The sequence below is a fragment of the Rutidosis leptorrhynchoides genome, chromosome 9 (assembly GCF_046630445.1).
Source record: "Rutidosis leptorrhynchoides isolate AG116_Rl617_1_P2 chromosome 9, CSIRO_AGI_Rlap_v1, whole genome shotgun sequence".
Classification (NCBI taxonomy): Eukaryota; Viridiplantae; Streptophyta; class Magnoliopsida; order Asterales; family Asteraceae; genus Rutidosis; species Rutidosis leptorrhynchoides.
The window spans coordinates 49,960,059-49,980,770 of record NC_092341.1 but is presented as its reverse complement, the minus strand read 5'-3'; positions in this window follow the sequence as shown (position 1 = coordinate 49,980,770).

The following is a 20,712-nucleotide window of genomic DNA, read 5'->3' as shown; positions in this document are numbered from 1 at the left end:
CACTTATGAACCCTAAACACCTTAACCATCTCAGCCCACAACCATGAAGATCTAGCTCTAAAAACATCACTTAATCACCATAAGAAAACCCTTACAAAAACACTTCAAGAATCCTTCCAAGAACACAAGTTTATTTCCAATCTTTCATCCAACTCCACCACTCTTTTGGTTCTAGGTTTTTACTCCTCTTTTATAGCAATCTTGTCCAAGTAACTTGAGGTAGTAACTTTGTTCATAACCTTATTCGATTCATATATATATAGTTATCTTATTTTATGGTATACAATTTTAACAACAAGAACATAGTTTGAATGATTTCAAACTTGTTTGCAAACTAAATAGATCCTTCTAACTTAACTTTTAAAATACTTCAAGACCTGTAATATATCATAAATATATGCTAATTTAACAAGGTATAACTTGGTTTTTCAAAGAACACCTTAAAAACTGAATTTACGACGTCGGAGTACAACCGGGGGCTGTTTTGGGTTGGATAATTAAAAACCATCTTGAACTTTGAATTGGAGGCTTATTTTCTGGAAAATTGATATTTACTATGAATATGTTAACACATAAAAATTTCATGATTTAACTCAAAGTATAAGTATTTTTAGAAAAATAATCATTTAAGGTTGTTTACATGATGGAAAATGATCAACTTCATAAGTTTCACCAAAGTTTGACCTATGACCTGTGATTTCGAATACAAACTAAGGTATTTACAGTTCATATTCTTAAAGAAGGACTCGATCCAAGGAAGTGGCAAGTTGAACCAACGAAAACGGAGTTGTAACGAAGAAACTATGACTAAAACAAGATCGGATATCCAAAACTAGTTTAGCCACGAAAATAATTGGAGAAAAATTAAATAAATCACATCTTTCTAAAATAACATGATATTTTATATATATGTACTCATAATTTAATTTTATATATTTCAGGATCACCCATAAACTATACGAGAAGATTAATCATAAGATCCCATGATTGTACGCAATACGTCTTCTTGACAATATAGGTACCATGGGTCAAGATTAATCCCGACCAATACAAATACGATGGGGGTTTTATTTATTTCGATGGGGGTTTTATTTATTTTGATGGGGGTTTTATTTATTTATTGAACACCTAAATATGAACCATTAAAATTGAATTGCTAACTACGGACTAAGAAGACATTAAAAGTATTATAAGTATATATACGTGACGATTGTTTAAAATGAAAATATATTGATATATTATATATGGATAGGTTCGTGATATCAACCGGAGACCAAGTCAAAATATATATATCTTCAAGGCAAAAGTGAGTATATAGTCCCACTTTTAAACTCTAAATATTTCGGGATGAGAATACATGTATTTTATGTTTTACGATATGGACACAAGTAACTGAAAAATATATTCTACGTTGAGTTGTACCACTGGCATACTTCCCTGTAGCTTGGTAACTACTATTTACAGCAGTATTGTAAACGCGAATCCTGTTGATAGATCTATCGGGCCTGACAACCCCAACCGGACTGGACGACCAGTATTCAACGGTTGCACAGTACTTCGTTTCGTGACTACACTTGGTACGGTGTAGTAAGATTTCATAATAAAGGGAATATGCGACGTGATTAAATGTTAAGTATGGTTACCAAGTGCTCAACCACTTAGAATATTTTTATTAAAATGTTTATATATGAAATCTTGTGGTCTATATATATATATATATATATTGCTGCCGGCATTAAACCTATATCTCACCAACTTTATGTTGACGTTTTAAGCATGTTTATTCTCAGGTGAAAACTAAAAGCTTCCGCTACAACTTGTTGAATTTAAGCAAGATCTTGAGTATGCATATTTGTGTCAAAAATAAAACTGCATATCGGAGGATTTGTAATGTAAAATATGTTGGAGGTCGTATTGTTATTATCACATGTAAAGTTTGAAAGTCTAAGATTATCGCTAAACGATAATCCTTATTAAGTTGTTTAAACCTTGTATTTGTAATAAAAGCTATGGTTTGTATTGTAAAAACAAATGCAGTTTTTGAAAAATGTCGCATATAGAGGTCAATACCTCGCGATGAAATCATATGTTATTGTATTCGTCCTTATGGTTAAGGTCGGGTTATGACATGTGGTATCAGAGCGGTGGTCTTAGCGAACCAGGTTTGCATTAGTGTGTCTAACTGATAAGTTGTTAGGATACATTAGTAAGTCTGGACTTTGACCGGGTCTGATTTAAAAACCATTGCTTATCATTGTTGGTTAAAATTTATATGTAAATATTATGTAGTACTAATGGGTTAGTTGTTGTGTGATAGATGTCGGGCTCAAAACTTGTTATCACATTCAGCGACTCCGAACCAGAATCTTCAGATGGTGTTCCAGTCATTAACCTATCCGATGACGAAAATAATATCTTTGGGGAAGACTCACAAATTCCGGATGAACCGACTATAGAGAACCCGGAAAGTGAACCCGAGGAGGAAAGTGAACCCGAGGAGGAAAGTGAACCCGAGGAGGAAAGTGAACCCGAGGAAGAAATACAGGAAATTACAAAAGACAAGTTCGAACTAGGAAAGAAACGAAAGGCTAATGAATTAGAAAATTCAAATCCCGAGTTTAGTGAGGATGATGTGGCACCAACTCCACTAGGCACTACCACCCCTATTCCCGCTATTCCTATTCGTTCTATCCCGGCATCCAGTTCTTCAGCCCCACAGCCAAAATATAGGCAGACAGCCAGGATAAGCGTTAAGCGATTCTTTGAACCTAAACGTCCTAGAAAATAGACCAAACGATGCGCTTCCGTATTAAACCATGGGATCACATAATGTTTTGTATAATATTATTAGTGTGGTTTGCTTAATGTTCGATGTAAGATAAGCATATGTAAAATAGTGAAGTATGAAATGCAATAATTTTCCATGGTTAAGTATTATTTAGATGGTAGTAATTGGTTCTGTACTAAGCTATTAAGTATGGACATTAACGGGTAGGTACTACCCTAGATATAATTCTAAAATGCTAATAAGAAGAAAAGGCTTTTATAATAATACCTAGTTCATATTATTAATAAGCTATAATGTACTGTAAATATACACTACATCTATAATATTCCATGTGAATAATTATTTTCTTTTCATTCTTATAGAAGAATATGGCGTGATTGAATCGAATGACGGAACAAGAAGTCGAGGAATTCATCAACCAGCGAGTGAACGACAGAATGTTATGGGTCGAGGCTGCAAGAGCTGCTGCAGTTAACCCAAATCCTCGTGTAGGATGCACCTACAAAACTTTTCAAGCTTGCAAGCCCTCATCATTCAGTGGAACAGAAGGACCGATCGGTTTAACCCGGTGGATAGAAAAGATGGAGACTGTGTTTAAAATCAGTGGTTGTGTTGAAAAGGACATGACCAAGTATGCATCGTGCACTTTACAAGATAGTGCACTCACGTGGTGGAAAAATTATGTGAAGGCTGTAGGAGGAGATGTAGCTTATGATACTCCATGGGAAGAATTCAAAATAATGTTAATCAACGAGTATTGTCCAAGGAACGAGGTTAGGAAGTTGGAAGATGAATTACGAAGCCTGAAGGTTGTTGGTACTGAAATCACCAACTACAATCAGCGATTCATGGAATTAGTTTTGCTATGTCCTGAATTGGTTCCAACCGAAGAACGGAAGATTGAAATGTACAAAGATGGTTTGCCCAAAAAGGTCAAGGCAAATGTTACAGCATCGAAACCTAAGACAATTCATGAAGCTATAACCATGGCAAACGAGCTAATGGATCAGGTCATCATGGATAAGAAAGTATCCAATACTGATGTGAAGGTATCAGGTAACAAAAGAAAGTGGAATGGAAATTATGATCGAGGTAACCAACAACAATCTTTTAAGAAACAAGAAATCACGCAAGGTGTGGGTAGTGGTTTAAGCTTTGGTTACAAAGGACAAAATCCTTTATGTAACCGATGCCACAAACATCACTCTGGCTACTGTAATGTGGTATGCAACAAATGTAATCGAAAGGGTCATCTTGCTGAAGATTGTAGGGCTCTCGTTACAAATACAAATGGTACCAAGACTCCTGCCACCAATGCAAATAGAACTGCTTTGGCTACCATTACTTGTTATGGGTGTGGAAAACAAGGTCACTATAAGAGCCAGTGCCCGAATCCTGAGAAGAATATCGGACCTGCACGTGGGAGAGCATTTATTATTAATGCTAGAGAGGCATGTGAAGACCCGGAGCTTGTTACGGGTACGTTTACCATTAATAACTTATCAGCATCTATTATATTTGATACTGGTGTCGATAGAAGTTACGTGTGTAGAAATTTTTACACTAAATTGAATTGTTCATCATTACCTCTAGATGCTAAGTACATGATTGAGTTAGCTAATGGTAAACTAATTAAAGCCGATAAAATTTGTCGTGATTGTAAAATAAATTTAGCCGGAGAAACGTTTAAAATTGACTTGATACCCGTAGAATTAGGAAGTTTTGATGTAATAGTCGGCATGGACTGGATGTCCAAAGTAGGAGCTGAAGTTGTGTGTGCCAAGAAGGCAATTCGCATTCCTTGTAAGGATAAAATGCCGGTGATGATTTATGGAGAGAAGGGTAACTCAAAGCTAAAACTCATTAGCTGTTTGAAAGCCAAGAAGTGTTTAGAAAAGGGATGTTATGCTATTCTAGCACATGTTAATAAAGTCGAAAAGAAAGAAAAAGAGAAGTGCATCAACGACGTGCCTGTGGCAAGAGATTTTCCTGAAGTTTTTCCGGAAGAGTTGCCGGGATTACCTCCATTTAGATCTGTAGAATTTCAAATAGATTTAGTACCAGGAGCTGCACCAGTTGCCCATGCTCCATATAGACTTGCACCGTCTGAGTTAAAAGAACTTCAGAGTCAGTTAAAAGAATTACTGGATCGTGGATTCATACGACCAAGTACTTCACCGTGGGGAGCTCCGATTCTATTTGTTAAAAAGAAAGATGGATCTTTTAGGATGTGTATAGATTATCGTGAATTAAATAAGTTAACTATCAAAAATCGGTATCCACTACCGAGAATTGACGACTTATTTGATCAACTCCAAGGATCATGTGTGTACTCGAAAATTGACCTAAGATCGGGCTATCATCAATTACGCGTCAAAGAAGAAGATATACCGAAAACTGCTTTTCGGACACGTTACGGTCATTACGAATTTTTGGTCATGCCGTTTGGATTGACGAATGCGCCAGCTGTATTCATGGACCTCGTGAATCGAGTTTGTAGTCCATATTTAGATAACTTTGTTATTGTTTTCATTGATGACATTCTTATCTATTCCAAGAGTGAGCAAGAGCATGAGCAGCATTTAAGGTTAATATTAGAGTTGTTGAGAAAAGAACAGCTATACGCTAAATTTTCTAAGTGTGCTTTCTGGTTGAAAGAAGTGCAATTTCTTGGTCACGTTGTTAGTAGCAAAGGAATTCAGGTTGATCCAGCTAAAATTGAGGCCATTGAAAAATGGGAGACTCCTAAAACACCAATGCAGATACGCCAATTTTTGGGTTTAGCCGGTTATTATAGAAGGTTTATTCAAGATTTTTCCCGAATAGCTAAGCCGTTGACAGCATTAACGCAAAAAGGGAAGAAATACGAATGGACCTCGAAGCAGGAGAACGCATTTCAATTACTGAAGAAGAAGTTAACTACGGCGCCTATTTTATCGTTACCTGAAGGGAACGATGATTTTGAAATATATTGTGACGCTTCGCGACAAGGTTTTGGTTGTGTTCTTATGCAACGAAAGAAAGTTATTGCATACGCATCCCGACAATTGAAGATTCACGAGCGAAATTATACGACGCATGATCTAGAACTGGGAGTAGTCGTGTTTGCGTTGAAGATATGGAGACACTACTTATATGGGGTTAGATGCACTGTGTTTACTGATCATAAAAGTCTTCAACATATTTTCGATCAGAAACAGCTGAACATGAGGCAACGAAGGTGGGTCGAGCTGATAAACGACTACGATTGTGAGATTCGCTATCATCCCGGGAAAGCGAATGTAGTGGCCGACGCTTTAAGCAGAAAGGAACGAGAACCAATTCGAGTACGAGCAATGAACATAAAAATTCGCATGAATCTCAACTCACAAATCAAAGAGGCTCAACGAGAAGCTCTTACTAAAGAAAACATAGGAAATGAAATAATGAAGAAGTATGGGAAACAACTCATTATGCGGGAAGATGGAATTCGATATTTTGCAAACCGTATTTGGGTACCAAAGTTGGGTGGATTAAGGAAGTTAATATTGAATGAGGCACATAAGACAAGATACTCGATACATCCTGGAGTTGGAAATATGTATCAAGATCTTAAGACGCATTATTGGTGGCCTAATTTGAAGACAGACGTTGCAACATATGTTGGGGAATGTTTAACTTGTTCCAAAGTCAAAGCAGAACACCAGAAGCCGTCAGGATTACTTCAACAACTAGAAATCCCAGAATGGAAATGGGATGGTATTACCATGGATTTCATCACAAAATTACCTAAGACTGCCTGGGGTTATGACACCATTTGGGTAATAGTTGATCGTCTCACCAAATCTGCACATTTCTTGCCTATAAAGGAAACGGATAGAATGGAGAAACTATTACGATTATACATAAAGGAAATTGTTTCAAGGCATGGAATACCTATTTCCATTATATCCAATCGTGATAGTAGATTTACATCAAAGTTCAGGCAATCACTACAGGAGGCCCTAGGAACTCGTTTGGATATGAGTACCACATATCATCCGCAAACTGACGGGCAGAGTGAAAGAACAATTCAGACTCTTGAAGACATGCTTAGGGCATGTGTGATCGATTTTGGAAACGGATGGGATAAATATCTACCATTAGCAGAATTCTCGTATAATAATAGTTATCATGCGAGCATTAAAGCTGCACCATTCGAAGCACTGTATGGAAGGAAGTGTAGATCCCCTATCTGTTGGAACGAAGTAGGAGATCGACAATTAACTGGACCCGAGATCATCCATGAAACTACTGAGAAGATAGTGCAAATCAAGGAGAAATTGAAAACAGCCCGTAGTCGCCAAAAGAGCTACGCCGATGTCCGAAGGAAACCATTAGAGTTTCATATCGGTGACATGGTTATGTTAAAGGTGTCACCTTGGAAAGGTGTAATACGTTTTGGAAAAAGGGGTAAACTAAACCCAAGGTATGTAGGCCCGTTCAAAATTATCGAACGCATCGGACCGGTAGCTTATCGACTCGAGTTACCGCAACAACTCGCCGGAGTACATAATACATTTCACGTCTCGAACCTTAAAAAGTGTCTTGCAAAGGAAGACCTCACCATTCCTCTTGAAGAAATTCAAGTTGACGAGAAACTACAATTCATAGAAGAACCAATCGAGATCATGGACCGTGAAGTTAAACGGCTCAAGCAGAGCAACATACCGATCGTTAAAGTTCGTTGGAATGCACAAAGAGGTCCCGAGTTTACTTGGGAGCGAGAGGATCAAATGAAACAAAAATACCCGCATTTGTTTCCCGATGACGCAAAATAGGTACGATTTTAAAATTTCGGGACGAAATTTATTTAACGGGTAGGTACTGTAATGACCCGGACTTTTTTGATCGATCTATACTTATAAGATTAATATTTACATAAATTAAACCTTACCAACATGATAAGCAACCCAAATTGTTGAGACTTATGTTTTTGAAAAGAGATTTACACAACGTTTGACCGTCTAGTTTGACCGATGATATCACGAACTATATAACATATGATAATTATACGTTTGTGTATATATATATATATATATATATACATATTTAACATGATCTAAGGATGTTTTAATATCTCATTTTGTATTAATAACAATAAGTTATAAGTATATTTTGAAACTACTAACTTAAGTTTTCAAAACGATAACTTTAAGTAACGTTTTTTGATATAAATACTTATAACCTATAATGTTTATACATATATCGTATATGTAATGTATTTAATCACTTTTTAAGGACTTAAATACATAAAACAATATAAGTATATTCACAAAAGATAACTATATTTGAATCCTCGTTCCGTTTTCACAAGATTTCTATACGTATATCTAGAGTATATGTACTCGTATCATACCTAACTTCTATACGTATTTACTATTGGTATATACACATCAAATCACCACCTAACCAGCCCTTGTTACTGCCCTAAGGTAGAGGTAATTACTTTTGTAAGATAGTATGACTAATTACACAAAATAACAACCTAAAATCTTGTCTTGGTTCCCCTTGATTCACGTTTTTAAGAGCTAGGGGGGATCATCATTTTGATTCATTTTTACCTCAAATCTCTAGCTAAATACACACACACTTATGAACCCTAAATACCTTAACCATCTCAGCCCACAACCATGAAGATCTAGCTTCAAAAACATCACTTAATCACCATAAGAAAACCCTTACAAAAACACTTCAAGAATCCTTCCAAGAACACAAGTTTATTTCCAATCTTTCATCCAACTCCACCACTCTTTTGGTTCTAGGTTTTTACTCCTCTTTTACAGCAATCTTGTCCAAGTAACTTGAGGTAGTAACTTTGTTCATAACCTTATTCGATTCATATATATATAGTTATCTTATTTTATGGTATACAATTTTAACAACAAGAACATAGTTTGAATGATTTCAAACTTGTTTGCAAACTAAATAGATCCTTCTAACTTAACTTTTAAAATACTTCAAGACCTGTAATATATCATAAATATATGCTAATTTAACAAGGTATAACTTGGTTTTTCAAAGAACACCTTAAAAACTGAATTTACGACGTCGGAGTACAACCGGGGGCTGTTTTGGGTTGGATAATTAAAAACCATCTTGAACTTTGAATTGGAGGCTTATTTTCTGGAAAATTGATATTTACTATGAATATGTTAACACATAAAAATTTCATGATTTAACTCAAAGTATAAGTATTTTTAGAAAAATAATCATTTAAGGTTGTTTACATGATGGAAAATGATCAACTTCATAAGTTTCACCAAAGTTTGACCTATGACCTGTGATTTCGAATACAAACTAAGGTATTTACAGTTCATATTCTTAAAGAAGGACTCGATCCAAGGAAGTGGCAAGTTGAACCAACGAAAACGGAGTTGTAACGAAGAAACTATGACTAAAACAAGATCGGATATCCAAAACTCGTTTAGCCACGAAAATAATTGGAGAAAAATTAAATAAATCACATCTTTCTAAAATAACATGATATTTTATATATATGTACTCATAATTTAATTTTATATATTTCAGGATCACCCATAAACTATACGAGAAGATTAATCATAAGATCCCATGATTGTACGCAATACGTCTTCTTGACAATATAGGTACCATGGGTCAAGATTAATCCCGACCAATACAAATACGATGGGGGTTTTATTTATTTCGATGGGGGTTTTATTTATTTTGATGGGGGTTTTATTTATTTATTGAACACCTAAATATGAACCATTAAAATTGAATTGCTAACTACGGACTAAGAAGACATTAAAAGTATTATAAGTATATATACGTGACGATTGTTTAAAATGAAAATATATTGATATATTATATATGGATAGGTTCGTGATATCAACCGGAGACCAAGTCAAAATATATATATCTTCAAGGCAAAAGTGAGTATATAGTCCCACTTTTAAACTCTAAATATTTCGGGATGAGAATACATGTATTTTATGTTTTACAATATGGACACAAGTAACTGAAAAATATATTCTACGTTGAGTTGTACCACTGGCATACTTCCCTGTAGCTTGGTAACTACTATTTACAGCGGTATTGTAAACGCGAATCCTGTTGATAGATCTATCGGGCCTGACAACCCCAACCGGACTGGACGACCAGTATTCAACGGTTGCACAGTACTTCGTTTCGTGACTACACTTGGTACGGTGTAGTAAGATTTCATAATAAAGGGAATATGCGACGTGATTAAATGTTAAGTATGGTTACCAAGTGCTCAACCACTTAGAATATTTTTATTAAAATGTTTATATATGAAATCTTGTGGTCTATATATATATATATTGCTGCCGGCATTAAACCTATATCTCACCAACTTTATGTTGACATTTTAAGCATGTTTATTCTCAGGTGATAACTAAAAGCTTCCGCTGCAACATGTTGAATTTAAGCAAGATCTTGAGTATGCATATTTGTGTCAAAAATAAAACTGCGTATCGGAGGATTTGTAATGTAAAATATGTTGGAGGTCGTATTGTTATTATCACATGTAAAGTTTGAAAGTCTAAGATTATCGCTAAACGATAATCCTTATTAAGTTGTTTAAACCTTGTATTTGTAATAAAAGCTATGGTTTGTATTGTAAAAACAAATGCAGTTTTTGAAAAATGTCGCATATAGAGGTCAATACCTCGCGATGAAATCATATGTTATTGTATTCGTCCTTATGGTTAAGGTCGGGTTATGACAGATTGTTTCCTCTCCATCCTCCATTTGAATTGTCATTCCTTCTCTGATTTCTGTCAAAATACCGTCCTCCGTTGTGCGGCTTGCTACTACTGCCAGTATCAAACTTGTTCAACCCACGCTCACCAGCTCGAACATGCCTCTGTGCAACCTCCAACGCTTGATGCAATGTTTTTGGCAAGTCATACCATAATGCATGAACAAGTGCACTAAACCGTCGCTGGTCCAAACAGAAAATGAAACCAGATACAAGCTGTGATTCTGGACAATCAGGAATCTTATGTGCTTTAAGTGTATAACGCTTCATAAAATTGCTCAAAGATTCGTTATGATGCATTGTGATCTCGTGTGCATCAAGATGTGTCAGAGTACAGCTCCGTAGATTTTGGTATTGCATCACAAATTTTGCTCTCAAATCAAGAAAACTGGTAATACTCCTTGGCGGCAAACTAGCAAACCATTCGCGTGCCATTTTCTGCAATACCATAGGAAACATATGGCACACAGTTTCATCCTCCCAATGCTGCAACCTCATAACACCTTCAAACATAGTCAGAAAATCTTCCGGATCCGTTGTGCCATCATAAACTCCAATTGCTGGTATAGCAAGATTTCTGGGCAATGGATAATTAGCAATTCGATCAATGAAACACTGTGTAGATTCTGCCATGGCCGGTGGCTTGGTGGCTTGCTCTCCAGTAATGAGGGCAAAGAAATTATCCATGGCCACAGCACGGACAGCGGGCTGCGCTAAGCGTTGCTTATATTTTGCCGGAGCTGTCTGCTTAAGAATGTCATTCAAAAGCAACACTGCCTGCTTCTCTGACATGAACTCATCTATGTCAGTTTCATCATCAGAGTCATTATTATCATAGCTCAGGTCGTTATCATCCCCAGAATCATCAATAAGACTGCCCAGCTTGTCGAGTAGCCTAGATAACTTATATTTTGATATAGATTGCCTTTTCATTATTTGATTGTCTCTGCCATCCGCCATCAGCCGAAGAGGTATAAATGATGGACATCATCGTGGTTGCATCAATGGTCGTCGCTCTGTATTAGTAACAAAATTTGAAAGTCTTTCTGCACTTTTAGCTGTCGTTTCTTCGATTACTGGCCTTTTCTCCGAATTAGTTGCCAAATGTTTAAGCCTTTCTGCAGTTTCAGAAACTGTTTCTTCAATCGTACCATCTAGTGGCTGAACGAGTACATCTTCAACAGTTATCATGTCATCAGTTGATGGATGGTTGACTGCTTCAAGTACAAATGGAGCTTCAGTTGTTTTTGTTCCTTTTCCGTTTCGTGTGTTCTTTGCATTAGTGGATGCTATTTTCTTATGAGGAAAGGCTTAGTGTGTCAACAAAATACTAGAAGTAATCTAGCTTTAGGAGGGCGGAGTGTTGCCGATTAATTTTTACCCTCGGGAAATAATCCCTGCAGACCCGGTTCACAAGTGTAGAAACTTGTGGGGTGGCTTAATCAATCTGTCATCCGTAGAGTGTAAGAGTGCTAGCCGGATGACTTCTAGTGAGAGAAAGTAGAGAGAGAAAGAAAAGTGAAGTCTCAGCTCTCAAAGTTGTCAGAATCTCTGAACTGTGTAAAATGACGACCCAAGGGGTCTATTTATAGTGTCAGATCCACCAGATTACTTGGGGACACGTGTCAGATGATGATATGTTCTGTTATTCATGATCCGAAATTTATGCTGAAGGTGGCGTTCTCCGGCCAGGGCTTACGCGCTAGGCGGCCTTCAGGGCTTACGCATGACGGAGCAGCCTGTACAGCGGAGAACGCTGGACGTATAACTCCACAAAACTGTTGTTTCCAGCCTTCCTGATGCTACTTTTATGCAACCATTATGCCTTTTATGCGTGTATACCATAGGATACACCATTAAAGTACTAAAGCAGTTCAAATTCTCTGACTGGGGCTTGTTAGTGCCCATAGATCTATCTTTAGGATTCGCGTCAATTAGGGTGTCTGTTCCCTAATTCTTAGATTACCAGACTAAAAGGGGCATATTCGATTCGATAATCTAACCATAGAATGTAGTTTCGATTACTTGTGTCTATTTCATAAAACATTTATAAAAGCAGCGCATGTATTCTCAGTCCCAAAAATATATATTGCAAAAGCATTTAAAAAGTGAGCAAATGATACTCACAATACGATATTTTGTAGTAAAAATATTCATATGACGATACTGAACAATGCAGGGTTGGCCTCGGATTTACGAACCTATATCATGTATATATATATATATATATATATATATATATATATATATATATATATATATATATATATATATATATATATATATATATATATATATTAACACATAAAATGGTATTCAAACAAACTTATATATCATTAGTGATTTAATTATTATTTTAATTATGTATTTCATTAATAATCTAATTAATTACATTTATTAATATTTATTATAAAAGTATAATATAGTTATGTTATATGTAATAAATATATTTTTCTTATATATATAATATTTATTTAGTACATTAATAATAATAATCTTAATAATAATTTTGATAATAATAATAGTCATTTTGTTTGTAGTAATAATACTGTAATAATAATATTAATGATTAATGATAATAATAATAATGATAAAAAATAATAAGAGTAATAATAATAATAATAATAATAATAATAATAATAATAATAATAATAATAATAATAATAATAATAATAATAATAATAATAATAATAATAATAATGAGTAATAAATAAACTACCTCGAGGAAGTAATCCTAAAAAAATGCCCAAGTCCGGGTTTGAACCCGCGACGTCCCGATAACATCCTTAACCATTCCCCTGTGTCTGTTTTTCCTGATTTATATGATACTTATATTTATATAACCCCTTTTCTTCCTGTTTCCCTTTCTTCTTCTTTTTCTAAAAAAATGCCACAACCGGGCTCGAACCTAAGACCTCTCGCTTAAACTCAACACACACAAACCATCGAGGTACTTGTTTGTTTATGATAAAAGTCATAACTTATTTCTATTTAACACGTATCTTCATCGTTATTATGATTACACCATATCATCATTATTATGATTACACCATATCATCATTATTCCATTATCATTATACACCGCCACCATTATCTTAATCATTTTGTTCATCATCATTATAGTCATCTTCAACACCATTATCATAATCACAATCGTAATCATCCTCATCATCATACATCGTCATCATCAACTCATCATACGTACATCTTCCATAATCTTAATAATAATCATCAATTTAGATAATGGGCTTCAGCTTCGTGGCCTAACTTATATCACAAGCCCAAACATTAATTAATGGCCCAAGTTAATAATTGTATTATTTGATTGTATAGATTTATAGGCCCGTTAGAAGTAAGTGGGTTCAGTGGCAATTTATATAATCGAGAGAAACAGAAACTGCAGCAGTCTTAGCTGTTGCCATCGATTGAAACATCAAGAAAATAATAGCAATCAAACAGAAAGTATTAATGATGGTGTTCCATTGAAATAGAAACAATAATGTAGCAGAAGCAAGGTTGTTTGAGGGTGGCATTTTATGGTTGTTTATGTGTGGTAAAGGTGATGGTTTCAAACAGCAAACCAGATGCAGTTAACAGCGACAATACTGCAGCCAATCAATGCATTAGACTGCTGTTTTTGAATAGAGATAGCGAGCAGAAACAGAAAAGAAGAACAGCAACATAATAGTGACAATTCTAGCGGGTTTTGGTGGTGCTTTTAGGGTAGGTTGCAATGGTGGGATCAAGGAAACAAACGCAGTCATAGTTAACAGTTGTTGTGGTCTTGGTTGAGTTGAGCAGCCACGAATAAGAAGTAGAAGAAAGGTAATGGGGGAATTGAAAGTGAAAGTAGGTGGGTTACGATGGTGGTGGGTGTTGATCGAATGGGTGGTGAAAGATGGTGGTCATGAAGATGGATGGGTGGCGGTTGTTATGGTGATGCTCACGGTGGTGGTGATTGGATTAGAGGTAATGGCAGTTGTGTGATTAAATAGAAGTAAAGGTGGCAGTGATGGTTGAAAAGGGTGGTTGCCGGTGGTTGTTTGAACCAAACAGAAAACAAAATGAAGACAGCAGTTGTAGCAAATTAAATATGGTATTTAAATGTGTTTCATGGTTGAAGGTGATCATGGTTTGTGGGATGTGCGATCAAGAGAAAATAAGAAACAGAGAAGTAGCAGTTGAGCAATCGAGTGAGTCTATGATTGAAATGCATAAACTCTTACCTATACATACATATAATACAATAATAAAAATAAAGTAATGATATAATAATAATCATTATTATTTATCAAAAGAAAGAAGAAAACGTGTGGATAGAAAAAGAAATAGTTAAGCAGCCGTCTCCTTGGATTATTCTACCGACACTCTTCCCAAACAGTGCTATATCGTACTCCGTTGTTAATTAATGGCGGATAAAAGTCTTCGAAAAAATCTCAAATTTTCATAATAATTATCTTTATTTATTTCAGTCATTATGATATAAAATTCAGTCATTAACTTTTAAATAAAAATTACACTAATTATTCACTCCCAACCCCAAGTAAAATATATAAGTTTTAAAATTCAATAAATAGTTGATAATGCTAAAAACGAACATATATTTCATAGCATTATCCCTCAAGAAAGACAAGCTTTTAGTTGCAATTGTTCTATTTACAAGTGATATTCGTTTAAATAATAAAAGGTGAAGACAAAAGACAGATTCGACGAATTAAAGACGCAAATGACCAAAAAGCTCAAAAGAACAAAATACAATCAAAGAGGTTCCAATTATTGATAAGAAACGTCTCGAAATTACAAGAGTACAAGATTCAAAACGCAATGTACAAGATATTAAATTGTACGCAAGGACGTTCGAAAATCTGGAACCGGGACCAGAGTCAACTCTCAACGCTCGACGCAACGGACTAAAAATTACAAGTCAACTATGCACATGAATATAATATAATATATAATTAATTCTTAAAATTAATATATATATATTATATTATATTATAAAATCGTCGGCAGAAGAAAACAACCAAATGTGAGCCTCCCCAGCTGGCCATACGATCGCATGGCCTTGAAGAGCAAAGCTCATGCGATCGCATGAGCTCCTTTTTCAGTTCACAGGCCTATAAATTCGCAGTTTGGTGAACGTAATATCCATCCTTTAATCTCTCTCTCAATATATACGTAATATATATATATATTTATATTTTAATTTTAGCTTTAATTTCTAATAATAAGGGTATGTTAGCGAATGTTGTAAGGGTGTAAGTCGAAATTCTGTCCGTGTAACGCTAAGCTATTTTGAATCATTGTAAGTTATGTTCAACCTTTTTAATTTAATGTCTCGTAGCTGAGTTATTATTATGCTTATTTAATCCGAAGTAATCATGATGTTGGGTTAAAAATATTAAAATTGGGTAATTGGGCTTTGTACCATAATTGGAGTTTGGACAAAAGAACGACACTTGTGGAAATTAGACTATGGGCTATTAATGGGCTTTATATTTGTTTAACTAAATGATAGTTTGTTAATGTTAATATAAAGATTTACAATTGGGCGTCCCTATAAATAACCATTTACACTCGATCGAACACGATGGGCGGGGTATTTATATGTACGAATAATCGTTAATTTAACCGTACACGGGAATGAATTAATAGCCACTAGAATTATTAAAACAGGGGTGAAATTATGTACAAGGACACTTGGCATAATTGATAACAAAGTATTAAAACCTTGGGTTACACTCAGTCGACATCCTGGTGTAATTATTAAACAAAGTATTAAAATCCTGCTACAGTTTAAGTCCCCAATTAGTTGGAATATTTAACTTCGGGTATAAGGATAATTTGACGAGGACACTCGCACTTTATATTTATGGCTGATGGACTGTTATGGACAAAAACCAGACGGACATATTAAATAATCCAGGACAAAGGACAATTAACCCATGGGCATAAAACTAAAATCAACACGTCAAACATCATGAATACGGAAGTTTAAATAAGCATAATTCTTTTATTTCATATTTAATTTCCTTTATTTTATATTTAATTGCACTTCTAATTATAGCACTTTTATTTATTGTTATTGTATTTAATTGCACTTTTAATTATCATACTTTTTAATTATCGCAAATTTATTTTATCGCACTTTTATATATCGCAATTTCATTATCGTTATTTACTTTACGCTTTAAATTAAGTCTTTTATTTATTTAATATTTTACATTTTGTTTTAACTGCAACTAAAGTTTTAAAATCGACAAACCGGTCATTAAACGGTAAAAACCCCCCTTTAAAATAATAATATTACTTATATATATATTTTTATTTTTATAAATTTAAACTAATATAGCGTTAGGCTTTGATTAAAAGATTTTCCCTGTGGAACGAACTGGACTTACTAAAAACTACACTACTGTACGATTAGGTACACTGCCTATAAGTGTTGTAGCAAGGTTTAAGTATATCCATTCTCTAAATAAATAAATATCTTGTGTAAAATTGTATCGTATTTACTAGTATTTCCTGCTAAAATTTAATAGTATTTTATACCCCTTAGCTTTAACTATCAAGTATTTTTGGCGCCGCTGCCGGGGATCGTCTAGCTTAAAAGCCGGAAGCGCAACGCTAATATATATATACAAAAATATTTTTCTTTTTAGTTTACTTTTATAAAAAAAAAATACGCTTTTGTAAAAATACGTTTTAAATATTCAAAAATATAAAAAGAAAAACAAAAATATAAATATTTTTAAGAGTTTGGTAAATATTTAAGTTTTATAAAGTTTCTTTATTTCTATTTTTTTTAGTTTGTAAAAATATAAGTTTTATTTAATTTATAAATATATTTTATAAATATATTTTACAGCAAAAAATAGAAATAAAAAATATATATATATTAAAACTCGAGTCCGGTACTGTAGCAGCCCACTCTGTGGCCCGAAACCCTAGCTCATGCGATCGCATGGCCGGGTAGCTTAGGACTCATGCGATCTCATGAGCCCGTCTGACACGCCACAGTTGACTGCAGCCTGCATTAATTACGAATTATAATTATTATTATTATATTTAAACCCTAATTAGGGTTATATATTATATAATTTAATTTAGTGTTATTTATTTAATTTGTATTTTTAGTTTAATTAGTTTATTTAAATTGTAAAATTAATAGTTTTATTAAATAAATAATATAAAAATAATATTTTTATAAAAATTGTAATTTTTACAACTTTTAGTATATTTTTATATTTTGTCCCTTTTTAATTGTTTTAGCGTAATTTTTGTATTTTTCGCTCGTATTTAGTTATTAATTCATAGTTTTTGCCATAGTTATTTTTATTTCTAGATTTTTAGGCTTTGCCGTAAAATCCCTTAAGTGCTTTTTCTTTAGACTAAGATTTAGGTGATTTAAAATTTTGCGACGCCTTTTTAAGTTTTAGTTCCTTTTTAAGATATTACCATTTGGGATATAGTTTTTCCTGTAAGCTTTAATATTTTTAGACACCTTTTACCTATGTATCAATTATCATTCCAATTAGTAATCTCAATTTGCGATTATAATTTTAAGTTAGTGATAGTAATAAGGTTGGGTTAGTCGAGTGTTTTTAAGTTTTATAGTCATTCTCTGTTTCTTTCCTTTTTCGACGCGCTCTTTTTCTTTCTTATTTCTTGCCATTCTAGTTTTAGGACATAGATTTTTATTCTACTTCTTATCTAAATTTCTTAAAATTACGAAAATTTATTTTAAGTGGTTAAATTGATAGACATCAAAATTTTCTGGTTCGTAGTAATAGTTGGATTTGTACGTGGACCGGGTTATTGGAGCCAAACAGTCCTCAATTATATTGAGACCAAACGAATCCTGCCCCTCTGCTGCATCTTTTGGCTATTCGAAACGTGGGCAAAATCAGAAAAGTCTATTAATTGGATAACTTATATAATTTTTCTTTCCTTTTAAAAACTAATAGGATATTCAGTGAATGCACCGAGCAAGACGTTCACCACCTTTTGTACGTTCACCACCTGTAACCAGATCAAGACATCTAGCAAATATTACCGCCGTTGATTTTTCTTTAGAATCGTCATCCAGTCGACCAAGTACTCCAATTCAAATTTCCGATAATCCATTTTTTGAATCCGACCTCACAATTGAGAATCCGGAGAATATTCAGGGACAATTCATAGATCCTGAACCATTAATTTTTCCTCCGGAACCACCAATCATTCAAATAGAGATTGTTGAGGAATGAACCATTAAATCAGAATCTTCTAGTGATTCAGATTTAACAAATTCAATTATGGAAAATCTGGAACCTTTAAGTATGGAAGACCGAATGAGAGCTAAACGCACTGGCCAAGGTCACGGAATTACTCATCCAGACATTAATGCGCCAGATTATGAAATCAAAGGACAAATTCTACATATGGTGACTAATGAATGCCAATTTAGTGGTACGCCGAAGGAAGATCCAAATGAACATCTTCGTACCTTTAATAGGATCTGCACACTATTTAAAATAAGAGAAGTGGAGGATGAACAGATATATCTCATGTTATTTCCCTGGACTTTAAAGGGAGAAGCCAAAGATTGGTTGAAATCGTTACCTGAAGGGGCGATCGATACATGGGACATTTTAGTTGAAAAATTTCTTAAACAATTCTTTCCGGCATCTAAAGCCGTAAAACTTCAAGGAGAAATTGTTACGTTCACACAGAAACCGAATGAAACTCTATATGAGGCGTGGACAAGATTTGGAAATTTATTAAGAGGATGTCCGCAACATGGTTTAGACACCTGTCAAATAGTACAAATATTCTACCAAGGATGCGACATCACTACAAGAAAAGACATAGATATAGCAGCTGGTGGTTCTATTATGAAGAAAACCGAAACTGATGCTTATAAAATTATTGATAACACTGCTTCCCACTCACATGAGTGGCACCAAGAAAAAGATGTCGTTAGATCATCTAAAGCAGCTAGAGCCGATTCTAGCCATGACTTAGATTCCATTTCCGCAAAGATAGATGCTGTGGAGAGACGAATGGAAAAGATGACTAAAGATATCCACTCAATACGAATTAGTTGTGAGCAGTGTGGAGGACCACATTTGACAAAAGATTGTCTCAGTATTGAATTAACAATGGAACAAAGAGAGAATGTTTCATATCTAAACCAAAGGCCTGGAAATAATTATCAAAATAATTATCAACCGCCAAGACCGATTTACAATCAAAATCAGAATTATAACCGAAATATTCCATACAACAACCAACAAGGTCCTAGCAATCAACAAGTATCCAATAATACTTACAATCAGCAAAGACCTAATTTTCAAAACAAACCGATGATAAAAAGCCGAATTTAGAAGATATGATGACGAAGGTAGTTGAAACTCAAACGCAGTTTTTCACATCTCAAAAACAAACTAATGAACAAAATGCTCAAGCATTTAGAAATCAACAAGCTTCTATTCAAAACTTGGAACAAGAAGTAAGTAACCTAGCAAGGTTAATAGGTGAAAGAAAACCGGGAAGTTTACCTAGTGATACAAATGCTAACCCCCGGAATGAAACAGCTAAAGCCATTACCACAAGAAGTGGTACAACACTTAAACCACCTGAAATACCTGTAACTTCTGATGAAGCTATTCCTACTCCACAAGAACCACAACCTGATCAAGATAAGGAAAAAGAACCGGTAGTTGAAAAGGTTAATGAAGATAACACAGTTAAGACTAACTGTGACAACCCGGAAATTTCCAACCAAATTTAAACTTTAATCTTTATATGTTTCCGACACGATAAGCAATATTTGTTAAGTTAAATTGTAAGAATTTTAAACTATGTTCATACATTCATTCAACCTCGACCAAGTTCCAACGATTCACGAACCATTGAACGGATATGATTATATATGTGTATGTGTATATATATTATAACTTGAAACATAAACAAAATATTATATTAAATACTTTATATGATTGTATCTGTTTCAAAATGTTTATCAATGGAATTAGAAGATAAGATCAAATGATTGAATTATCAGATATATTGAATTATGATTACAAGTCTTTGTTGAAAGGCCCACGTTGATTTGAGAAATCTTTCCATTTTAACAATATTCGGAAAATGGTAAAGTGATTTATAAATAAGAACA